We start from the raw sequence: 26493 nt of genomic DNA on the forward strand, positions 1-26493 counted from the left end.
AGATAATTTAGACTTGCCCAGCAACTTTTTCACTCATCAAATGTAATAGATTTAATCTCTGCTAAGCCATCTTCTCCACACCTGAAATATTATTTTTTTCCCTATAACTATATAAAAAGGAAAATAAAGTACTTTCCTGACTATCCAATTTTAAAAGCATAGAAGGTAGTCAAACACTGAGTGCATGTGGTGCAGGTCTCTGGAATCTTATCAAAAGACAAGACTGAGCTATACTCTGTACAATAAGAATCAGCCAAGAAAAAAAAATCATTGAAAAACACATGAAATATAAAGTCCAAGTGCTTTTAGGCTACACAAGACCCAAAGTAATTTAAAAACTGTAACTTAGAACAAATTGCTATGTAAATCTAAGATTGAAAATGCAGCACATCAAGCAGATTACCTAAATCAGAAAATAAAATTGAGATTCATCAAAGCAGACAATAAAATTCAGCATGAGGCAATGCAGAAAACAAAAAAAAAAACAAATATGTTATCAATTAAACTATATCAGAGCCAGGGGTGAGTCCATAGGTAGCTCTTAAAGAAGTTTAAGTGTTCCTTCAGTTTTAGTGGCAGACAAGTAGAGTGGAGTAGAATGGAGTAAACTGGAAGTTCTGGTGAGAAACTGAAGTTATCAGTAACAGAAAGGAGTGCTAGATTTCTTATGAGAATTAATTTAGGAAGTCATTTGGTGAAAGAGAGTTTGATGGTTAGATGAACACATTATGATGTCTTCAGCCACTTGTTCTTTATATTTTCTGCCACCTATTATATTATACTTTATTTCCATAGGGGTTCAGGATTGTTATATGAAATTTATAGATACTGAAGATGGATATCCTTACATCTTCTTATGGCTATTTTTTAAAAGTTTATCAGGTTGATGATTTTATCCCCATTATCAGCAGTTGTCATTTTTTTCACTTTTGCCTTGCTAAATCTCTGCTCTAAACAAAAGATTTTTTTAGAATTTGGTAATCTGCAGATTAAGATTGGCTTTAAAGAACTGACCGATGACTAGAAATTAATAATTTTGTATACAGATATTTTGAAATTAGATTATGTGTAGCTTTAAAGGGTTTAATAGAGTGAAGTTTAGATGACCAGTTAATGATAATTCTGTCTTTAGGTCTGTTAATTTTTAATCTGTATTTTGAAATAATTTGGAATTGTAAACATTAAAAGTATGGGCCAATGTTTGCAAAAAGACGGGGAAAGATGTTCATGGCCAAACTTCGTTACCAAACCACATTCACCATGGAACAACACTTTCCCTCTGTCTTCAGATGCATGACATAATTTGTTAAGAATTTTAGATCATTAGTCATGTTTGTTCTCAGCACATCTAGTAATCATCACCTTTAATGCCAGACACTACATTTAAACTTTGAGCTTCCAGACCATAATCACAACATCTCTGTTATAGTAATTATGGTGTTGGAATATCAATACTTATATTTTCAGGGATCTATAACATCTGTCTAGACTTTTATTATCTAGATGTAAAAAAACATTCTTTTTCCTTTACTTTCCTTCTCATCCTTGTAAAATGCCAGTACTAAATACATTAGCTAGTCTGATTTTAGTCTCCCTACAACTCATTTTTCTTCATTATAAGTGGCATTTGTCAGAAAGTATCCAACTAGATTTTTATGCCCTAGGGCTTAATTATATCATTTACTAAAATGGTTTAAATTGCAAGGTGTATAGGAGCTAACTGAACATATTCGAGACAATTGCTTTAATCATTTTCTTTGAGTCATATATAGATTTGTTTCTGAAAAGCATGCCAGTTATAAACACCTTTTTTTTTCTGCAGCAACAGTGCACACTGTACCATTCTCCAGTCTAGCTAAAGCTCTGTCACTTCACCCCTAGTATTACACTGTAAAGATGTATTAGGATCGGCCATATGAGACCACAGAAAATTATACTTACCAACCAGTCTTAAGCAAAATAATATAAATCTAAAATCATATTTTTTCTTTGCTAGCATTTTTTTTCAGAATGACTACATACTACTAACTGAGAAGTATTCCAAGTGCAGAGTAAGTATGTTTGGTAATTGCTTTACAGGATTGCCAGAAACTAAGGAAAAGTATTTAATGCATGCCTCAGGTGGCAACTACTAAAATGTAAAAAGTTATTTTTCATAGTTTCATAGTTTCATAGTTTAGTACTAGGCTATCTGCCCTGGGGCATTTGTAAGCCTAGCCATAGTGATGTGACTTTTGCCACCCCATGAAATAGTACAAAAATGCGCAGAATAGATTTAGAATACTGTGCCTCTGTCTAGTAGTGACACAGTGAAGGTCCCCTTATATAATAGAATTAGTTTAGCCATTTAGAGAATGGCTTTCTAAATAATTTAGGAAATTAATGAATCATTCATCAGCTTAAGTTGTCTCCAGATCTAAAAAAAATCAATATTAAATAATCCAGCTCTCCTAGTTAATGTACAACAAAGATATTATAATTGAGATAACATGAAAAGTGGACAACATTATCATATATACTTGTCCAGACCACAAAACAGTCATCTAGGAACCTTCTCAAAACATTCATATCAAGTTCATTGTTATAGATGTACTGCACCTCACATGTATGCTGTAAATAAATTGGCATAAATTAGTGTGAAGGCTGCACACATAGCCATAACCTTCAGTTGGAAAAAACAATCTTTGTAAAAGTAAAACCATTCTTGGTAAGCACCAGTTTGGTTAGTTGAATTAAGAAATATTTAAATTCAGCTGTGTACAGGTCAGCAACTTCCAATGAAAATTATAAGTTTTCCAGAACCTTCTAATGGGGTATAGAGTTATACAATGTCTGCACATCAAATGTACAAATATGCCATTCCCAGTCAACATGCATTTCACAGACACTATTAATATAATCTGTAGACTCTTAAATTCTGGAATGAATAAACCCAAGTAATATCCGTAATAATCATTCAATCCCAAAATACATAGTGAAATGGGGAAGTTTGAAAACCATAAATAATAAAATGTTTATTACAATATGCCTTTAAAGGAATATTTAGAACTGAAGAATACATGTGTGTTAACCCTAACCCTACACATTACATTACTAGAAACTCTCTAACAGTATCACTGCCAAGACATTCGATCTTATTTTTTAGCTCAGGTTTATTGGTAGAGGGCTTTTTAGTGGGAGAGAAGTATTCCGTGTTTTGTGTTTTTTGTGATTTGCTCTTATGAGCCATTCAGTGCTTTGTGAGTTTGTGTTATATGATTCTCTCTTTTGAGTCTTCTGCCTTTCATGACATAATATACACCGCTCTCTCTCGCTATACATGTATATATATATATATATATATTTAGATATATATACATACACATCAGAGAGAGAGAGAGAGAGAGAGAGACAGTGTATATGTCTGTGTATGGGGGTGTCTATTCTTAACAACAGAACTCTGCTCCCAGTAAGTAAATACTTAGCAAATACTGATTTTCTAAGCATGATTATGCATCATTTAAATGATCTGGTATCGAAGGAAAATGCAGTATAGTATTAAAATAACTATATTGTATAGTAACAGAATTATTTATTTATTTTAAAAGAAGTGAAAGCAATTGTATGCTAAAAAGTCCAGATTTCCCCTTTTTAATCATTTGTAAACGTACATGTAGTACTGAAAGTAGATGGCTTTTCGTTTCTTTTTTCCCCATTCACAAGTACTGCCTCCATCCTCATATAGTTGATTGTTACTCTGCTTTCAATGTTAATAGATGTCAGAGTACTCATTTTGAAAATAGCACATCGTTTTTTCCACATTGTCTGACACAACTAAATAAACAATGAAAGGCCCAAGTACCACTAAAGAATGTTTTAGAGCAAAAGTACATTCAAATATGGGATAGCAGACTTATGAACACAAACATGAATCTGTTGCATATGCTTGTTCAGCCATTTACATTTTAAGCTGCTTTAGTTGGTCATCTTCATTCTAACATACATCAGAATGGCTGCTTTAAAGAAGCACTTGTTTAACCTCTGTAGTACCTTTTCGCCTGCTTCTTTTAGTAGAAATCCCAAAGGTGAAAAGAAATGCTTAATGAATTCGTTCATTGATTTTCCCTTTCCTTATGCACTTCCTTATTTACTTAACCTTTATATGAACTCATCTTAAGCTTTTTTAGATTTGATTATCAGGTATTTCACATGACTTTTGATGTCAGAGTAATATGACCTTTCTGTTTAAGCAAGTGTTGATCTGTTTGGGTGATCTCCTTTCACCACATCAATACAGTGTGAGATATCACTGAAACTGTTTTTTTTTTTACCTGACTTAACTATTTTCTCTCTTCAAATCTGCTAGTATAACTGCAATAAATTAATTTATTTATCATGGTTTTCTTGTATTTCCCTTTAATCCATAGCAGCAGCCAGTATGATTTTCAGCTGTTAAATATTTTCACCTCCAAAGCATGCCTGTGTAATTGACAAGGTTTAACTAAATAATGTTCAAATTACCCCTGCAATCAGCATTTTGAAATCCTGTTAAGCTCTGTACAGAATTTCTGCTCCTTTTCCATGCACTACCAAATTGAATTTGCTTATCTAATCAGTAACCTGTACGTATAACATGTAACATTAGAATGCTGACAAACAACAAAGTCAGTCTTCACTAGTAGGAGTGTTTAATTGTTTTGCATCATAAATTCTACATGTAACAAAGCTTCACTGAATAGTTCGCTCTGTCTCTCTATCCTGCCACTGCAGCTATAAATTACTGTACTATATAGTCACGCTGTGTGGACTTTTCATTCTTCTTTCTGCAACCTTTCCATTTTGCATATCTCCTGTTTTACATGTGAGTAAAATGAACACACAGGCAAACATCTACTTCCACTCTGGTAAATAAAATCTGCCTCACAGACCACTACTTGCTGGATTTGCTCTCATGTGCACCATACTTGTCTATTTGAAAACTGCTTCTTACACTGCTTAGGCTCCTTCAGAAGGGGCTCATTTATGCTGCCTCATAAGCTACAGTCGTCTCACTTTAGTGCTGATGTTCTTGCAGGTTCTAATCTAGTATCAGTGCTTTTTGACTTCTAAATCCTTTGTCTGAGAAATCCCCTTTGCTATTCGATAACACTGCATACCATGGTATATGCACAGGCCCCCAACAACTGCCATAGCAAAGCATACTGTGATTCATAAATTAAGTTACACAATAAGCTTAGGCATTTCACACTGTCTTACTGCATTGTGTAGGTACTGTACTCTGTGATGGAATATATCTGCAAATGAGCCCCTCCTCATCTTTACACCATACATAAATTTAATGGCATCAAGATACCAGCTCAGCACAACAGGGTAAAGTACATGAAGGCAACCATGTAGAACCCATGGTGCTGAACTCAGCAATACAGCAATCCCATTTCCCTGCCACTATGTTGCTTAGGAGACATAGCTAAGTAACATAGCAGTACAAAACAACAAACAGTCAGCACCATCAATCAGCTTCCAAAAGAATACTTTAATAAGTTATATAAAATAAAACAAATAAACACTGCATACTGGTTTCGGCTCAAAGCCTTCATCAGTGCTTGTATCAGGACTGCTTTAACATAGCAGTAGAACCATATTTGCATGGTAGTGGCAACTCTACTGTCAGCAGAGTCCCAGTAAGCAGGCATACCTGATATTACAACTGACCTTGTTCCATCCCCAAGATTGGGATTGTTAAATTCCAGCTAAAAGAAGCTTCTACTGCACAGATCCCCTCATTATCATAATGTGGTAATGAACTCAGGACCTCCAGCATAATAACTGCTTTGTCAATCACAGGCAGATGGAATGGCAGACTATAGCACATCAAAGTAAGGCAGCTTTGGTTTATAGAGTTTGCCTCCCAAAGTAACTGCATATATCTCTTAGGTAAGGCACACTGTATCAAACATACCTCTCAACTGTACATGTTTTCGCAGAATGTCCAGATTTCTGCTCATATTTTCAGTGTGTTCCCCATAATATCTGTCAAACATTTGCGTTTAAGACTCCACATCCTTCAGAAAATTCATGCTAATGCAAAACCTATTATTCTATCAACTTTCTAAGTTTGTAAGAGGAATATTTAAAATCCATCCCTATTTGTCCCCCCATCATTTTACGCTTTGTCCAGATTGTTTGCTCTAAGAGGTTGAGAGGTATGTTATCAACTAAGTTGCCTTAAGTACACAGATAAAGGTTTTCCTACAGAAAATAGTCTTTAGTATTCTGAAAGGTAAACGAACACTAGTAAGAATAAAAAGATCCGTGACTCGATAAAACCACAGTCAGTGATTCTGCATTTACAATAAAGCTGTGGTTTATTGAGTCATGGATGTTTTCATTTTTACTAGTATGCTGAAAGTGTCTGCTTCAGTTTAGTTCATCATCACTTAATGTACAGAGCTGGATCATGGGCCCTTATGCCTACCCCACAGCCATTCTGCTGTCTCATTACTTGTCTCTCTCCCCAGTTACCATAAGCACTGCTCAAAACTGTCTGTGTGCATACTATTTTTTTCCACTATAGAAATAAAGGCAGAGATATGGATTTAATAAAAAAATAATAATTTAAATAGTCTTTGTTTACCAGGTTAGTCCCAGTAGCCTAGTGGTGTCTTCAGGAGATACCCTTACTGATATTTATACTACTGGGGAAAATGTGGCCAGGGCATTGGGGAACTTCCCCCTTATCATTTCAATAGATCTCACACCACATACCATTAATGCAAACAGATGGAACCTTAGTTTAACATCTCATTCAAAGGACAGCGCACTCAGTAGTGAAGCCCACCCCCCTTAAAGTGCACTGCAGTATTAGCAATCTGTCTATGTGGTGTGGCAGTAGAGCCTACAGCCTTTTGCACTAAAGGCAAGTATGTTACCTGTTGTGCTACTAACACTGCTTTCAAATTTTATAGTACAAACATTGATGGACATTTGTTAAACAAGACAGTTGCACATTGAAAAGAGATTTAGCATGAGCAACAGTAACTCCTCCTCCTCCCTTGAAGCTCACATTCCTTGAAAATGTATTGAACCTCACATGCCTTGAAAATGCATCCCTGTAGTTTTGAAGATTGTTCCACTTAGCGTTGCCACCCCTCCGTTTTTTTTCCGGAGTGCCCGGAAATCAGTAGGGCACTCCGGTTCTCCGGTTCTTGTAATCGGAGTCCGGAAATAGCGACGTCAGGCTCGTCAGCGCGTATTAAAAAAAAAAAAAAAAAAAAACATTCCCGTGACCCGTCTTGGACTCTCGTTGATTGGCTGCTTGCTGCAGATGAGGCTCGTGCAGCAAGCAGCCAATCAACACGTTTAGTTAGTAGTCAAAGCCTTGCAAAGCCCGCGAAAATTTAAGAATATAAAGCGGTGCTTCAGCATAAGTTTTTACCTTTTACTTTTGTAGTACAAAGGGTGCTGCTTAAGATCTGAAATTCTTGCTTGGAGCCTTGGACATTGTCTTCAGTGGATTGCCTGCTGCCTGGAAGCCCTGCCTGGAAGCCCTGCCTGGAAGCCCTGCCTGCCTGGAAGCCCTGCCTGGAAGCCCTGCCTGGAAGCCCTGCCTGCCTGGAAGCCCTGCCTGCTTGGAAGCCCTGCCTGGAAGCCCTGCCTGCTGCCTGGAAGCCCTGCCTGGAAGCCCTGCTGCCTGGAAGGATTGCCTTAGCCCTGCTGCTTGCCTTGCTTGCTGGAGGAGAAGTGCTGTGGACTGGGTGGTGGTGTGTTCCCCTGCTTGCTGGCCCTTTAGCTGCCTGTTCTGTTCTGCTGCTGAGAGCTTGTTTTAGTAGCCCTGCTGCTGATTTTTCTGGAGGTAAGTGGATTTTTTAATGGTTTAATTCTTTGGAATTAAGGTAGATTTTCAAAGATTAGTGTGATAAGGAATGAATATTGCCAGCACAGCTACTAGTGAATTTTTAAATATTAAATTTATATTAATTCACTAGCTGTGCTGGCACTATCTCATTCATTGATGGTGACAAGATGTGTGTAACTATCTAGATGTTCAACATGTGGTGATTAACTAGAACAGTTTCTAATCTGGTTTTGGACTTGGTTGCAGTGAATGTATAATGACTTCATGATTTGTATAAGATGCTTGGACTGTAGATCTGTCTTTCTAGTCTGTCATCACCGTGATGTTTACCTTGACCTGTGTTTCTTCCTAGGGTGTCTTTCTAGGGTGTACAGTCTTCGTAGTATAGTGAGGCTTAAATGTAGCTTTTTGTCTAGTTTGTCATCACAACTACAACTGTTTACCTTTTATCTGTGTTTTCTAGGGTATACCGTCTATACCAAAGCTTAGCTCATTTGATGTTACAGTGAATATATGATTACATGATTTGTATAAGATGCTTGGACTGTAGATCTGTCTTTCTAGTCTGTCATCACCGTGATGTTTACCTTGACCTGTGTTTCTTCCTAGGGTGTCTTTCTAGGGTGTACAGTCTTCGTAGTATAGTGAGGCTTAAATGTAGCTTTTTTGTCTAGTTTGTCATCACAACTGTTTAACTTTTATCTGTGCTTTCTAGGGTATACCGTCTATACCAAAGCTTAGCTCATTTGATGTTACAGTGAATATATGATTACATGATTTGTTTAAGATGCTTGGACTGTAGATCTGTCTTTCTAGTCTGTCATCACCGTGATGTTTACCTTGACTTCCTAGGGTGTCTTTCTAGGGTGTACAGTCTTCGTAGTATAGTGAGGCTTAAATGTAGCTTTTTTGTCTAGTTTGTCATCACAATTACAACTGTTTACGTTTTATCTGTGTTTTCTAGGGTATAGCGCCTATACCAAAGCTTAGCTCATTTGATGTTACAGTGAATATATGATTACATGATTTGTTTAAGATGCTTGGACTGTAGATCTGTCTTTCTAGTCTGTCATCACCGTGATGTTTACCTTGACCCTTCCTAGCTGTCTTTCTAGGGTGTACAGTCTTCGTAGTATAGTGAGGCTTAAATGTAGCTTTTTTGTCTAGTTTGTCATCACAATTACAACTGTTTACCTTTTATCTGTGTTTTCTAGGGTATACCGTCTATACCAAAGCTTAGCTCATTTGATGTTACAGTGAATATATGATTACATGATTTGTATAAGATGCTTGGACTGTAGATCTGTCTTTCTAGTCCATCATCACCGTGATGTTTACCTTGACCTGTGTTTCTTCCTAGGGTGTCTTTCTAGGGTGTATCTTGTCAGTCCACAGTATGCCTGAACTTTCTTGCTGTGTTCAGACTCAGCTGGATAACGTTTGCACTAGGTTCTACATAAAAGTAGAGGGTCTTAATTTGGTGCATTGCTGTAGTGTCTGACCCATGTGTTTTACACACAGAATGCCTTCTGTGCATATTCTGCTGTCACACCAGGTTCATGTGTAACAGCTGCAAGTCCCTCAGACAGGAGTTGCTTCTGCCTTTCATTGCTTTACCTTCACTGTAATTTTTCATGAGGAGTCTCATTTTTTTTCCCTATACCAACTTGGTATTACTAGGGTGTGAAAGTCTGGAGATTCACATGTGAATGTGAACTCTGGCTAGTGGCTACTGACTGACACAGGCCCCACCAGGCACTGGTGTTGGTCACAAGTGTTTTGATTTTCTATTAATAGCTGTTTTGGTTTATTGTAGTGTTGAGCAAGGATCCTACAGTCATCATGTTCAGGAAAAGGTCAATGGATCATCAAGAAGAGGCTGAAAGCGCGCTCCTAAGAGGTTTTTCTGCAGTTATAATAAGGTGTGGGAGCAAAGCTACTCATGGGTGCGACCTGTTCCAAATGCAGATGCCATGGCAAAGTGCACATCCTGTGGAACAACTTTCACTGTAAAATGGGATGGGGAAAAGGCATTGAAAAGCCATCAGAAGTCAGACAAACATCATCAAAGTCTTCAGCTCCAGAGGCAGAACCTCGTAATGACCAAGTTTATTCAGCCACGTAGTGTAACCAGTGAAGCTTCCAAAGTCACTGCAGCTGAAGTGACAGCAGTCTATCATGGAGTGAAACATGGTCACTCATATGTATCCATAGATTGTGGAGGTAAACTGGCACCGACAGTCTTCCCTGATTCTACTTTGGCTTCGAAATTCACCTGTGGGAAGACAAAATCTGAGAGCATTGTCATGAATGTTCTTGCACCTCATTCAGAGGAGCTCCTTCTGCAGGAACTTGGCAATTCCTATTTCTCAGTGGGATCAGATGCATCCAATAAAGGGAACAGAAAAATGTTCCCTTTAGTTATTCAGTACTTTACTCACACCCATGGCACACAACAGAAACTCCTTGATTTCTATGAGGATCATAACGAAAGTTCTGACTGTATCTTTACTAGAATAAAGGACATCCTTGTGCATAAAGGACTCAAAGTACAAAACATTGCTAGCTATGCTGCAGACAATGCCTCAGTCAATTATGGAAAGCACAGGTCTGTTTTTAAATGTTTGAAATCTGAGGTGCCTCACATCATTGCAGCAAACTGTTTATGCCATGTAATACATAACTGTGCCAAGCATGCAAGCAAGGCCCTTGCAAAGTTTGATGTGGAGACTCTGGTTTTGAAAATACATAGTGAGTTTTCAGCATCTGCTAAAAATGGCACTGTTGAAAGGCTTCTATTCTTTCCTAAACCAGGACTTTAAGGAAATAATGCAACATGTTGTAACAAGGTGGCTGTCTTTGTTCCCAGCTGTGGCAAGGCTGGTAGAATGTTGGCCTGCTATTAAAAGTTATTTTATTAGTCAAGGGCCTGAGGACTGTCACCCCCTTATCTGGAAATTTGTGGAGGCCGATGAGGATGGCATCAGTGGGGATGTGTCTGAGGCAGAGTGCTACATACATTTCATGCACTACATCCTGCAGGTATTCCACAAGTCTATAGCAAAACTTGAAAGTAACACTCTCTCTGCTCCAGAGTTGTACACCGTGATGAAAAGTCTAAAAGATGAGTTGCAGAGAAGGCTAGATGACCAGTTCTTTGGTACTAAAGTTTCATCTGCCTTGCAGCACTTTACTCCAGCTGTCGCACAGCAGGTCTGTAGGACCTTCTGTGATTTTTACAGTAAAGCACTTTGTTACCTACAGAAGTGGTTTGACTATGATAATAGTCCCTTTAAAGCTATGCAGGTCCTCAGCCTCCAACATCCTGTAACTTGGCCAGAACTGCGTACAGTTGCAGACCTCTTCAAATTGGATGTGGACATTGAAGCACTTTACTCAGACTACTGTACTTTAACTGCTGCATTGCCAGCCCTGTTACAGATGACAGAGGCATCTGTAAGTGATCGCTGGGTGACTTTTTTAGTAAAGCTCCAGACTGCAAGCCACTTTACAGACTGGTGCAGTTTGCTCTTTCAATCCCCCCCAGCAATAGCTTTGTGGAAAGGGTTTTTTCACTTATGGGGAATGCGTGGACTGATGTAAGAAATAGAATGCTTGTGTCACTTGTGAAGGCCGAGTCGCAGGTCAAGCTAAACTTTAACATGAGTTGTTCGCAATTTTATTCATTTGTGAGAAATAACCAGCCATTACTTGAGGCTGCTAGATCAAATGCCAAATACAGCTTCAAGTATAAGCAATGATTTTTAGCAAAACTGAAGATACTTTAAACAGTTGCTTTTCTTTTACTATTGTGTGTGGTGAACCCTTAATGTACTGCTTTGAATGAACTGGTGTTTTTAATATCTAATTGTATTTCCATTTTAGTACTACCTGTGATATGAGACTTGGGCTTAGTTTTCCCATGCTTGTGTGTGATGTACTGTTGTATGTAGTGAACCTTTTGAAGTATTGCTAAATAAAGTTTTTTTATTTACTTTTTGACTCGTCGCACATTTTTCTACTTATTGGTAACTGTATGTGATATTAAAGACTTATGCTGAAGGGTGGAGTAAAGGGGTGTGGCTATTAAAAGGAATGGGTGTGGCTTGATTGTGCATGGGGCGGGGCTTGTTTGTCAGGAAATGGCACAGTAGAAAGGTGGCAACCCTAGTTCCACTAAGCAGTGAAACAAAATGTAAGAACCAATAAAAAACACAATCAGAGATGATTGAAATGTTCTGAAATGGGTGTAGAGGATTCCTATAGCCAAGGAACAGGATTAGAGCCTGTGCAAGCTAATTAACTAACTTGCCATCCCTAACTAGGGCATTTCACTCACACACACACACACACACACACACGCACACACACACATGCATATGCACACACACACACACACACACACACACACACACACACACACACACACACACACACACACACACACACACACACACAGAATGCTCATGTCTAAAGCAGAAAGTATGGTCATCTCTAATTCTAAGGTACGTACACTACCTGCTGCTGAATGCTCATCTCCAATTTTAAAACAGAATGAATGCTCCAAAAGTCCTCCAGTTGGCAGAAACTCCAATCCTAAAAGGAAACAGCAGTTTTCTAGTACATGGCAAAATCAAATGACATGCAATGCGCTCCATGCATCAGTCATACAACTAAAGATCTATGCCCAGACCACAGACACAACAAGGAGGTAGTGTGTCCTTAAAGTAGAAATGTAAGTATTTTTTTGTGTTGTTTAATTAAAATTAAATGTTCATGCCCTCAACCCAGTAGGCCTTGGCACCAGCCTAGGTTTATTATTGCTACATCCATCTCTGCTTATCTAGGTAGAACGCCAGATGCATTTTTCTTTCTTATATGTAAGTTCTAGTGAATGAGAATATTTAAGTGCCATGTAACAACTTATCAGCCTGGAAAGTCTGATTATGTATGTGTACCATTTACAGAAATGGGGGCAAGGGGTGCACATGGGGACATGAATTGTGGTGGTCCTTCATGGCATACTGAACATAGTTTGCCAAAATTCATGTATGCATCTGCACCAGTGTTCATGAATACCAGTGCCCATCAACTTATGTATTCTAGCTTCATGTACCACCAGCCCCTATTTTATGCAAATTGTTGTTGCCGTCCTCCAAAGACATGAAAAAACAGTCTCTTATCTCACTTTTAGTACTCACTTTTGATGGCAGAAACATAACTAAGGTAGGGCAAAGGAGGCAGCCACCCAGGTGTATGGTGTTAGTGGGCATACAGGAAATCCTATACTGACGTTTACTTCCATGTTGGCATTTCTGAATTATTTTGCTGTTAGCAATTAAGCACATCTTCAGTTCTTAATGTGTGGTGCAATTTGTACTGGAGTTTAGGGAAACAGAGGAATAACAGCACCACAGTTCACTTCAATAGGCTCAAAGGCAGTGTAAAATCAATGTAGAATCCAAGGTAGTAATACAAACATTGTTTATTGTGAAAAACAATAAAATCTTAGTGCTTTCATCCTAAAAATCAAGGGACTTCATCAGAGTAATGACTTAAACAAAGTTGCTATATTTAAATGAAAACACCCAGGAAAAATACAAGGCGACCAACTGTCAAGTCAGCTTAAAGGCATAGTAACAATAAAAACAAGTTACATGTCCAAACTTAAAAAAATCATTGAAACTTAAAAGCCTTGGAAAAATATTACACCTGCAAAATGTTAGTTGCATGATTTTGACATAGTTGTCTTAAATGAACTCACAAAATAATTGTGATAATTTTCCTGGGGCATATTCCGCATCACAAAGAAAAAAAGAGGAAAGTGTGTGTGTGGGGAGCTTATACCACATAGAGCAAAACACAAAGATGATACTAACTGAAGGCTTTGAGTTTAAGGAAGCAAGCAAGTGAAATGCTTTCATTTAAACTGTAGGGTCAAGTGGCATTTGCTCTAATCTGACAGTTGGACTCCTTACATTCTACATTAATTTTCCACGGTCCCCCTATGGTCTACATCAAAAATATCTATCACAAAAAATGAGACCATGGTCATTATGCATCTTGTTTTTTTAATGTCCCTTAAATGTTCATAAATTCTGTGTTTTAAAGCTCTTTCAATTTTGTCAATATAATTACAGGGACACTGGGAACAAAGTGTAATATAAACTACTTTTTCAGTTTTACAGTTACATTTTTAAGGGCAAAAAATTGTCGCAAATCCTTGCACATTTACTTTCTCCTCTTCCTTAATATAGGAATAATAAAAACAACAACCGCATTTGGACATTAGGTGGGTGCGTTTTTTTTCATTAGTTTGTAAGAGTTTCATAATTTTTCATTTTCCATTCCCTTCTGAAAGTGACTTCTGGTTTAGCACCTAACTTCTCCATGTTAAAGCCACCAGTCTGTAGGATTTTCCAGTAGTTCTCCAAAATATGTTGAACATCCCTGGCTTTATTGTATGTAAGGATGCACCCATGGTGAATTTTTCTGTTCTCGACATATTTTTCACCTTGACACTATCGACACCTAATAAGGGCACATAAAACTTGTCTAGTCTTTTTTGTTTAACCTTCTGAAATATCCCATCCAAAAACTGGGCTGGGTACCCATGATTTGTTAACATGTCGATTAAAATTTCTCCTTCCTTCAAATAGGTATCAGTCTCAGAAATCATCCTTGCTAAAGAAACCAGCTGGCCTTTCACCAGCACTTTCTTCTGGTGCAAAGGATGACAACTGTCAAAATTAAGCAAGGAGTTTGAATATGTGGGTTTTCTGTATAATGTTGAGGAAAACCAGTGGATGGGGTGGTCAGTTCTAAGTTCCACATCTAAGTAGTTTTTGACTTCAAATGATTTAGTCATAGTAAAACTCAAAACATGAGTAGTTTTGTTGATAAAGGTAAGGAGTTTGTTTAGATGAGCCTAAATGTCTTTCCAAAGAAAGGACTATGCCATCAAGAAAATGCTTGTACAGGCACTAGCAGTTGCCAAATGGTGAATTAAACAAAGAGTTTTCTTCCCAATAAGCTAGAACTGTGTTTACAAAATGCGGGCATATCCAGCCCCCATTGCTACACCCTTGGACTGCTAATATATATATATATATATATATATATATATATATATATATATATATATATATATATATATAGTCCCTTCAAACTATATAACATTTTTTTTAAAACCATTTCCATAAGGGAGGTGACAGCCTTCACCAACCATCTTTCAGTTCTGTGTGCCGGCATAAATACAAGTAAAAACAATCAATGTCTGTGTTTTAGGGTATGACCAAAAAAAGTCTTTACTATCAATGGTGACCAAAATGAATCTCTCATCATAAGTATCCCATGAATCTTATTCAAGAAATCCCATGAATCCTTGTAAATATGAGTTTCCTTTGATAAGACATTTTTAGTATAGTGTCAATAAATCTACCTGCTGTATGGGTTTTGGACCCTTTTGCATCTACTATTTGTCATAATGGTGGCTCTGTCAAGTTCTTGTGAATTTTATGGATCCCAAAATTTCTGTGGGAATGCACTTTTAGTATAGTTGAATTCACCTACAGTAATCAACTCTTCTAACAATAAATTATACAAAGTCAAATTAATTTTTCTATAGGAAATATTTAATTAAATCCTAGAACTCTCCTCATATTGGTCAGAAAAAAGCATTGTGTCCATCCTATTAATATAGTCAGTATGGTCCATTACCAACATCCCCCACCTATGTGAAGCTTCATGTATCTAATGGCTCAGCTGGTGCTTGTTTCACTAAGTAAAGTTTTCTTACCCTCCTCAAGATTGTTTCATGTCACCCCACTTTTACCTCTGAATATTTTCCTCAGCTCTTGTTCACCCATTTTTTCAAAGAGTAAAATGGTAGAGTATGGGGGGTTAAATACACTAGGTTTTTTACATATGTTCTTAGGTCCAGTGTTGAAGTTCACACTACTGAAAAAAAAAAACTGTGAGGTTTAACTTTCTAGTAAACATCTTTAAATCAACAGTAATCTTAGCTAAGTTACCTTTTCTAAGTGAAACAAATGTTAAACCTTTTTCAAACAGAGAGGGATGTGCTCTAGAAATTTCAAAGGAACTATAGTTATACACTTTGTCATATTTCCAGTTTGTAATAATCATAGGTCCTTTGGAAATGATTTGTTCCTTGCATATCCTTTCCCTTTCTGGTGCAATGATGAATTATTTAATGTAGCTTGCTGGTGATGTTGCCCCTGCTTCCTCCCTTGCCATGCTGTCCTCTGGTTCAAAATACTCTCCGATCTCTGGGGGTGTGGCTAATCCAAAGGGGCTGGTGGGTAATCTAAAGGGGTTGGAAGGTATTCATTATCTTGTTCACTTCCAGTCTGGATAGGAGCATCCCTGTTGTGCACAATATTGTTGATCTTTGGTGGTAGAGGATATGCCTTCTTACTGTAGTAGTCAGTTCTATCATGGAGCATCTTTGTTTTTTTTTTTTTGTTATACCTTGTTCTGTCCTGCTGAACATCAGATTGTAGTCTCCCCTAAAGGAGTTGAAAGTCAAATCATTGGAAACACTAGTGTCCAGCTGGCTAATTTCTAGTTCCAGTTGTTTCAACATCCTTTGGGTATGCTGCATCAATAATTTCATAAGTTCAAATCTTGTTTTCCAAATAGTGGAAGAAGTTTGTGATATAAAACTGAGCCCTCAACAAGCTCAGAAGGGTATTTCCAAGATCTTAAACCTTCAGGAGCAATACCTGATTTGATGCATTCTTGAAAATAGCTGTTTTCTCCTTATAGCTTACAATATTTCACCAATTTGTTCTCAAAATATTTTCACTGCTGTAAAATAGAAATATTGTTTGGTACCAGATCTTGTGGGGTAGATTCAAAGTCAATGTTGATTTTAGACCAGTCAGAGAAAGTGTTCCCTATAGGGCCCTCATGAACAGAACCAGGCCCAAAATTATTAGGGAAAACACTCTCTGTTCTTGGTGTATTAAAATGTCCAACAATAGTAGTAGTGTTAACCTTGTCCCAACAGAATCATTGAAGGAGTATTACCCCTGGTGTCTATTCGGTGTAAACTGTTGACTTCAACTGTTATTCTTTCTAGTTTCTGGGTAGGCAGCTGGATAAGCTGTGTTAAAGGTCCAAAACTAGACTCAAGTTTCTCCATAAACCCAGCAAATGATTGTTGCTCCTTGTCGTTGGTGAAAAGTGGATGAGACATTCTCCTCAGCCCCTTCCACAAAAATGACAAACCAGTAAGTTAAACTGCTGCACAAACCCACACTCTTGTGTAGGGAAACAGAGGAAGAACAGCACCACAGTTCACTTCAATAGGCTCAAAGACAGTGTAGAATCAATGCAGAATCCAAGGTAGTAGTAAAAACGTCATTTTCCTCCCTCTCTGGGGCAACTGTGAATTCCTGAATGTAGTTTCCTGGTAATGTTGCCCTCACCACCTCCCTTGCCAGGGATGTTCAGCATATTTTGGGGAACTGATGGAAAAGCCTGCAAATTAGTGGCTTGAACATGGAGAAGTTAGGGGCTAAACCATTAGTCAATTTCAGAAGGGACTGGAACATGAAAATTACCTAGAAATGGAACTCTTGCAAACTAATGGAAGCAAGTGCACCCATCTAATGTCCAAATGTGGTTGTTGTTCTTATTGTTCCTATATTAAGGAAGGGGAGAAAGTAAAGGTGCAAGGATTTGAGACAATTGTATGCCCTAAAAAATGTAACCATAAAACTGAAAGAGTGGTTTACATAGCACTTCCCAGTGTCCCTGTTTCTATATTGGCAAAACTGAAAGAGCTTTAAAAGACAGAATTTACAAACTTTTAAGGGACATAGAACAAGAGAGCAAGAAGTTTGTGGAAGCGTATTCAAATGCATATTGACCATGGTTTCATTTTTTTTTGTGATGAATATTTTTGATGTAGACCTTAGGTATGACCATGGAAAATTAATTTAGAATGTAAGGAGTCCAACAGGCAGATTAGAACAAATGCCGTTAGACCCTACAGTTTAAATGAAGGCATTTCACTTGCTTGCTTCCTTAAATTCAAAGCCTTCAGTTAGTGACATCTTTGTGATTTGCTCTATGTGTGGTATAAGCCACCTCACACACATATGCACACACTTTCATCTTTTTTTTTTCTTTGTGACGGGGAACATGTCCCAGGAAAATTACCAGAATTGTTTTGTGAGTTCATTTAAGATAACTATGTTAAAATTATTCAACTAAAGTTTTGCTTGCAGAAATTTATTTCCAGGTTTTTAAGTTTCAATAATTTATATAATTTAAATATGTAACTTGCTTTTACTGTTACTGTGCTGTTAAGCTGATTTGACAGTTGCTTACATTGTATTTTTCCTGGGCATTCAAATATGGCAACTTTGCTTGAATCATTACTCTAATAAAGTCCCTTGATTTTTGTGATGAAAGCACTAAGGTTTTATCGTTTTTCACAATAAACAAAGTTTTTACTACTACCTTAGATTCTGCATTGATTTTACACTACCCTTGAGCCTAGTGAAGTGCCATTCTTCCTCTATTTCCCTACACTGGAGTGTGGGTTTCTGCAGCAGTTTAAGTTGTGGGGTAATTTGTAGCAAGTAGCATGCTGCAGTTTTGAAATGCAGAAAAGGCGTATTTTTTTTTTCAGCAGTAGAGAAAATGGACCTGGCTTGCTCCTGAGGTGAGGAGAGCTAGCCAGGAATGGAGCAACAGCCTTTTTGTTTGCTTGTTTGTCTGTTTTTTTTATTTGTTTGTTTGTTTGTTTGTTTGTTTTGTGGTCTTAACTTGAGGGAAATCAGATCAAACAACTGTACCAGAAGCTAGATGAGCAGATAGAGTTCCACTTGATGGAATATAGTCAGTTTTTCTCATACATAACTATTATTAGGGTGAAAATAAATCAAATAATCCTAGTCGTACTTTATATTAGCCCATTTATAAAATGGCATCTCTACCCAAGTTCAAAAGTTAAGACTCTGATTGCTGCTATATCCTGAAATTGTGGTTGTCTCAAGAGATGTAACTGAAAACATTCTTTCTCATGTATATATTTAACATGCAGGAAAATTTATCGGAAAACTCATGTCATGTGTTTAATATGCAGGAAAATTTCTCAGAAACCTAGTGTCTAAAAACACATAACTGTCACTGTTCACTTATAGGCTGTTTAATGCCAGTATTTTCTGTTTATTTGTATCCTCATAATTTTTCTAGAATGTTTTTAGCCAGTTCTCATAGAACTGGCAAAAAAAATATTTACTACTTGCTTATATTCTCTTACTTCTGGTCTACAGAGCATTCTTAGATTCAAACCTAATGGAAATGCACATCCACAAGTCAAATGAGACAAGGGTCACCTGCTCCAGGGACCTTAACCTGGCCTGCGACATAAATAAGACCTGCTGGAGAGACACATATATCACTCAGAGGTTGCCACTCCTCTGGAATAGGCTACCAGTTCACATCAAACAAAACCGCTCATTGACCCTTTTTAAACATAGCCTGGATGACTGAATGGGAAACTATTAATTTCTGCCAAGGATGTCACCTATGACTCTCTTAGATATGGGCAGTCATAGCTAACTAAGATCTTGAGTTTAGGCAAGATCCTTTATATTGGGTTTTTCCAGTGTTATATTGAATACACACAGCTAGGCTTATAAAGACCTTCAGGTCAATCACCCAGTAACTACCTATGGAACTATGTACCACTACGGTCTTTGTAGTCACATTCTGACAAGATCAGCATGAACTTTGGTGTAAACTGAAAGGGTGAAGAAAGTTTTACAAAAGTACTTTTTACAGGTTCATTGGTATTTAATAGATATGCAGCCCAGAACACCAATGAACAGCCTAGTCAGCATAGCCCAATATAATGGTGTAACTCAATAAGGCAGAGATTCATTTGGTATCCATATCGAGAATAACCATGCTACATATCCCAGAAGTGAATTTGTTCATGTATCAAGTCATTAAGGCTGGATTTAAAGGTTGTTAAGGTGTTAGTTTGATTAATAGGAGTCTGTTTCTCATAGACTGGGAAGAGTGGACTGAATATCACACCAGCAATTCCTACTTATCAGTGAATGTGAGTAAAACTTTATGGTGATATGGGCATTCATAGCCAGGCACGTCAAACAAAGATTGCACCCACAGGAGACTGTATAAAACAAAAAGAGAGCGCATTTAGACTGCCTTGATAGTGAAGGGAGATTATGCGTATAATTTTCTTAGAAAAGAACCTTTTTGGATGCTCTAACTGGTTAAGGTATTCAGAAAAGAACATTCCGAACAGGGTATTGTATTCCATAACAGACCTAAAGAGGGATTTATAATGAGGGAGTAGAAAATCCTTGGACCTGGATGAGATGCTTTCCTATATAAATTGTGCCAGGAAGAATACATTTTCCAATAATGAGTGATACATTGTGCTTGAAAGATAACTCATTATTAACAAAAGTGTCCAGATCTTTAATGGTTGAATCCTTTTTATATCCAGATCTTTAATGACTGAATCCTTTTTATGTTATATAAAGTAGGGAAGTCCTGTCTAGGCATAGGCTAACATGTTTGTATAAGAAGAGAATACTTTTATGCCATTGTCAGAACTTTCCTGCCAGGCTCATATATGAGACATCTATCAGCAGTGTGAAATGTTTTACTGTTTGTTGGTCATAGCCTCTTGAACTAAGATAAGTACCTATTTGGGATTCTTTCTTCTTTTTCTTCCTTCTCTTAGTTTTTGGGGTAATTTATTCATATGTTTGTTGTAACTTCCACTTTAGCTGTATGTTTGGTTTAGGGACTCATCATGATGTAAAATCTTGTAAAGTCATTTAGGGCTTTGCTCCCAAGACAATAAGAACTTGCGTAAGAATTTTCAGTTACTATTTAGAAAACAAGAGGTTGTGTCTCTTGTTGCTCACAACCATGTCATCTGCTTCAGTATCTGAAAGTTCATCCAGAAAGAAGCATGGAGAAAAGGGCACCAATGAGGTGGATGCCTCAGGTAGGAGCTCCACTTTTTAACAGTCAGAAATAATGGATATTGGTGAAGCACCTTTTCAACTCTCAGATCATCCATTGGTTTCATCCAGGCTCTCTACAACTGCTCCTTTCTTGGCCAATAGACCTGGATAAGAAATGCACATCCCTGGCCACCAACCATCTTTCAGTCACGTTTCCATATCAGCTGTTTGATAATGATTCTCCTACAACCAAAAGTCAGGATTTCTGTGGATAAAGAAGTGTTAACTAGATATTTGTGAGGCAGGAGAATAGAGATGGGAGTGAAGGCTCATCCCTTATCACAGAAGCCTAAGGCCTAAGGGAGATGTCTCATGGAAAAGACAATAGAAACAAAACACATATTTCCCCTTACTCCTAAGAAAGATTCCACCGAAAAAAAATACTGCTCATTCTTATCAGCTATTCATTTTATCAAGACTGCTGGCTTTCCTTTGCTCACAGATGGTCATAATCTACACAAACATTTCACCTAGGACAAATTTCTTTTTATTTTCCTTATTTAAAAAAATGAATCTTCTTCTGAGGAAGAGAATGTTTCATATACAGAAGACTTGGATTATGCGTTTTAAGTTCAGTCTCCTTCAGACTATTTGTCAGATGTGGAAGATAGTCTTTCTTCTGAAGCATAATGAGGGACTTTTTCAGGTAAGAAAGGATGGAGAGTTTTGACACTCAAAAACAATATTTGAATCTCTTTCACATGGATACTCCCAGACTTGCTGCCATTTTTGCTGAGCTTTTCACTTTGGAGGATGCCTTTGTTTTCTCTTTTCTTTCTCTTAATTCCCAACATTCTGCTCCAAAAAGACCAAATAGGTTGTTTATGGTTCAGGAGTCACACAGATTTTTATCTAAACACTTTGCTGCTGACCTTGCAGTAATCTTACTTGATTTAATGAAGGGAACTAAATTAGTTCTGGATGCAAATTCTCTTCCTAATTACAAAGAAGGTAATTGTCTTGACAGACGTAAAAAAATCTTGTACCTCTTCTACGCTGTCTTTTAGGGCAGTTAATTCTCAGAGCTTTAGCCACATTGGATAGCACTGGTCAGAAAATGGCTGAGACTTCTAATCAAGATGTGGCATCTAACTTGTTAGGAGATACTCCGTTCACCCTTACATATAGCTAAACACTCTGTTAAATGATGGTATGACATCATAGATGCAACTTCTAAAAGCTGCTTCTACTAGTTCTGCCATTCATAATTATGCTTGACTAAGGCTTCACTCTGTCTTGAAGATGCTAAGGCACAGTTATTGAAGGAACCTCTTGATAGACAATGTGTATTTTATACAAGGGTAACTCTTTTTGATTGACAACTCTCTATCCCAAAAAAAGAAAGACATTTGCCAATAACTGTATAACTCCAAGTTTTCTCTGTACATAATCTCTGTACACAATCCTACATTGTTTATACTTTATAAATATTACTTAGGCTGTATTAATTTGCATGTTTTCTTCTGTAAGTAATGGCTTTGATTATTTGCATGTAACTAATGATTTAACTTTTTGTAAAATTGTCAATGTCTGTGGATCTTTTCTCCCTGGGCCTCCACTGAAAATGGGCTCTACCAGGCCCAGTGGACTACCCCAGTCATCAAACTGAAATAAATAAATAAAAATAAATAGATACTTGCTCTGCTGACTTTTTTGAAGAGATGAAAGACAAGCATATAGTCATGCAGGGAATAAGCAGGGGTGGGCAAACTTTTTGATTCGTGGGCCACATTGAGTTCTAACATTTGACAAAGGGGCCGGAACAGGAGCAGATAGATGGCATGCTTTGAAAACATCACCTCATTGGGGGAAAAATACACATCTTGGGATATGGAGAAAACATGTGCTTTAATTTCCAATGAAAATGAAGAAAAGCATTACAATAAAATCTCTGACTTCAAAATGAGTCTTTAAACACTGAAAATCAAATAAATGACCATTTTATTTTATAGCACTGAAACTTCTGTTATCCTTCAGGATATAACCATCACTCTCCTCCTGACTGTCTTTTTTTTCAAAAACGGTAGGAGATGCAGATGTACTTGTCCTGTTCCTTTTATTCAATTTGTTTCCCCGGTGCCAAATGTCAACAACGACCAGTGCAAGGACGAAACAGTTGCAGCAAGTCAGTCTGTGAAGCGTTATATGCTATTTTGAATGAAAGCATAAAACTGGCCTTGGTACTTGACTCTTGAATGGCAGTTTGACGGTGAAAAAAACTTTGCTGAGCCTTCAAATTAGCTGCCACCTTCTCAGCAGCAGCTTCCCGTTCTTTTGTTGAGAGCTTGCTAGCATAATTAGCGTGCTTTGTGGCAAAGTGACGGCTAATATTATACTCTTTAAAAACCGCCACAGTTTCTTGGCATATCAGGCAAACAGCAGATGATCGGTGTTCAGTGAAAAAATATTTAGTTGTCCACTCCTTATTGAACACTCGACATTCTCTGTCCACTTTCCTTTCCTTGGGTGCGCTCATCTTTATAGAGGGGTGGTGGGTCAAAGGGTAAAGTGCAAACGTGGAGTAATAGGCCTACGCTTCACCTCAACAAAGCCAATATCTAGAGTGCACCATCTAGTGAGGAAACATCAGAATTGCAGGGGAAATAAAACATTAACAAGGTTAATTTATTAAATTTTTTCAAGTTTGGCAGGCCGAATCAAAACGTTTAATGGGCCGCATGTGGCCCCCGGGCCGTAGTTTGCCCATGCCTGGAATAAAGCATCTTTTTCTTTCTCCATTACCTAGACATGGTAGAAATTATCCTTCAAAACCAGCTCATTTCTTCAGAAAGCAGACTGAAATAAAACAGGTAAAATCAGGTAAAAGTCATTTCAAGAAAAAATGGCAAGGGGACTCAAAGACTAAGCAGTTTGAATGCCATGGCTCCAAAAGTAACTGAGGCCAGGACTGACTGACCTAGTTCTCAGCCCTTCACCATGACATCTTTCTTCATCTTCTTCCCACAAACTAGTAGGAAAACTCTCTGTCACTTTAACTATGGGAAGAAATCACTTCTGACATCATAAGAAGGGGTCACAGGTTTAATGGAATTTCATACCAATCCCCTCAGGCATTCTCCAGATTCCAAAAGACCAAGATCTCCTGCTTCCTTACATTGTTTCAGATCATCTCTTGCCAGGAGTCATGGAAGGTGTTCCTCATCTCCTGTGAAGAAAATATATTTATTCAAGACTTATTAATCCCTAGGAGGAAAAAAAGTAAACTGGAGCTCTGCAATAGTCATCTCCAGACTAAATGTCTTTCTGAAGATTTGCCCACTTGAAAATGTGCTCCCTTCATACCATTTTACCTCTTTTCATCCAAAAAATATTCCAGTTATTCTGTACTTAAAGGATGGCTAGTTATTCATCCCCATCCACAAAAAAATCATAGAAAATATTTGAGATTCTCTGTCTTTGACTCACACAGTTAGTTCTTTATCTTTTGGAATTTCTGCAAAGTGCTTAGCACCCATCATAATCTGCCGCAGACTCCAAGGAATTCACATCTGTCCTTATCCGTATGATTGTCTGATGCAAGCGACTTCTACTTCAAACCTTCTAAAGGCTCTGGACTTTGTTATGAATCTGCTCCTAAATCTGAACTTCCGCCTCAATCTAAATAAATTATCCTTGATTCCTTCCTCCTGAGTAGCATTTCTAACCCGCCTAATCGATGTCACAACTCAAACAGTCTTTATATCACCTCACAAAATAATATCTTATAAATCCTTGTTTCTGTGTCTAGCAAAAAAGAAATGTGCTTCAACCAGGGAGTTTCCAAAAGTTTTTGGGGTCATGGCTTCAATCATCCTCATAGCCCCCTATTGCCAGGCTTCATATGAGGAAATTGCAGTTTTATCTCAGGTCAGTCTGGATTCAACACCAGAATTCCTTTAATCAGCAAATGCCAATTATTCCTTGTCTGGTTCAGGAATTGCTTTGATTCATCAGTACACCCTCATCCAATCTCAGTCTTAGACAATGTGTGGGGAGCTTGATCTCAAGGAAATCAGGTCTTTCTTGTATGAAGCCCTTATTTAAAAAAAGAGTCACATCAAGTTCAAAACAATAATGCCCTTGATAAAGGAACTCAAAGCTTTACACAATTTGTTGACTCCTGATACTCTATAGTAGGACAATACCATGTGATGTGGTAAATAAACAAAGAAAGTGGGATTGAATATTATCCATGTTGCAGACTATTTATGATTGCCTAGGATGTAGCTATTCAAAACAATCAACTTCTTCTGTCAGTCTACACTCCCTTCTACCTGAATACTGTATCAGACTCCTTAAACATGTTGAACCGTCATGAGAGGAAATTAAACAGAAGTCTTTCTCTAGCTCATTCATTACTTCATAGTCTCTCAGATAGACTTGTTTCCATCAGTGCAGAAAAGGCAACTTTGACTATTTTGCTCAATAATTCCTTGCAAAGAAGCACTGACAAGCGATGCAGTCTCAATAATCTGAAAGGGTAAGAGGAGGTCTCTGTATGAATTTTCATCTTTACTTCTGATTCTCAACGTACATCTAAATATAAGAAATGATAGTCCAAGGATTTTGTTGTTAGCCCTGTCCTGGCAAAGACAATATTGCTTCTCTCTTCTGAAGCAAAGAACCAAGGATTGTTACCAGACAATTCCTGTCTTGACAGATTTTCTTACTCAAAACAAGGGATCACTAATACAACCCAATCTCCAGGCCCTGAAGCTCACACTATGGATGATAGCAAATAATTCCTTTAAACACCACTTTTCTCAGGACATGCTGCAAATTAGAGAGAGGCATGAAAGTCTAACAGCAGTCTTAATTATCCAGATGGAAAATTGTTTCTAACTAGCATCAGAAGTGAGGACAGTTCCCAACTTAATAGGGGATCATCTGGTTCTTCAGTATCTTAGTGAACTACTCAACAGGTCCTCTAGTTCAGCAAGATCTTTGTGACTGCACAAGTCAGGCTTATCTTTCACTTCCATCAAAGTACACACTTTAACTTTGTCAGCTTGTTTACCTCTGGATCACCCATTTTCAAACTTTAATCAGGTCAAACTGTTTGTCAGGGGAGTTGACCACATTAATTCTCCAAGAAAAAAAGATTGGGTCTTCTTTGGGATTTGAACTACATATGTTCATAGATAGCTACTAGGCTATTGGTCCTAGGGCCTATATAAGCCTAGCCAAATGGTACCCTGGCTTTTGCCACCCAAGAAAATTATTTTCCTGTGCCCCTGTCAAGCAGAGCCACAGAGGTGATCCATGGGGTGAATTTCCAATCTCCCATTCAATCATCAAGATTTTTCTTAAAGAGTGCTAATGAGGAGCCTTGTTTGATATAGATAGGTAGTTTGTTCCAGAGTATGGGAAGTCTCTGGGACTGAAGCTTCTTTTTAAACCAGCTGCTAATTCTTTTACAGTTTTGAGTTGGGAAACTGTTGTGTTAGTCACTTTATCCACAGTTAGAAAAGTTTCCAAGTTACAGAAATGTTTGTGTATTCCTCTTTATTTTTTCATCAGGGTAGACTAAGTCTTAAGACCAATCATTCATGCCTAAAGTGATTTCTGAATTTACTCTTAATCACTGTATCCAGATTCTTATTTTCTTTTCAC

Source organism: Protopterus annectens, chromosome 6.part0 (genome assembly GCF_019279795.1).
Source record: "Protopterus annectens isolate FY-2018-M chromosome 6.part0, PAN1.0, whole genome shotgun sequence".
Taxonomy (NCBI): domain Eukaryota; kingdom Metazoa; phylum Chordata; order Ceratodontiformes; family Protopteridae; genus Protopterus; species Protopterus annectens.